The sequence below is a fragment of the Monomorium pharaonis genome, unplaced genomic scaffold (assembly GCF_013373865.1).
Source record: "Monomorium pharaonis isolate MP-MQ-018 unplaced genomic scaffold, ASM1337386v2 scaffold_574, whole genome shotgun sequence".
NCBI classification, from domain to species: domain Eukaryota; kingdom Metazoa; phylum Arthropoda; class Insecta; order Hymenoptera; family Formicidae; genus Monomorium; species Monomorium pharaonis.
Genome location: NW_023415884.1, coordinates 26,031 through 26,430, shown reverse-complemented (window position 1 = coordinate 26,430; position 400 = coordinate 26,031).

Sequence of the window (400 nt, the reverse complement as noted above, 5' to 3'; positions counted from 1 at the left end):
TAAAGTTTAAACGTTTCAAAAATAACTAGTTAAAATTAAAAATTAAATCATTTAAAATTAACTAAATTAAATTAAATTAAAAGTTATTAACTTTTTAATTTTGTTATTAACTTTTAACTTTTTAACTAGTTACGACTCAATCCTGTTAAGATTCCAGTAGCTCTCTGATCCGGGGAGCTATCATTTGCTAAGGATTCCTGACCAGAGTTAATGGGTGAAGACCTTAAAGCAGTGAAGTCTACTAATCCAGCTTTAGGAGAAAATATGGAAGGCACGACATTTAATCCAGAATTACACTATAACAAAAAAGAAACAAAAAGTTGTATATTAAAAAAAAAAGCGACGGGATGATGGAGGGCCTTGTTAATTTGTTAAAAATAGGTCCATTTTTAACAAATTA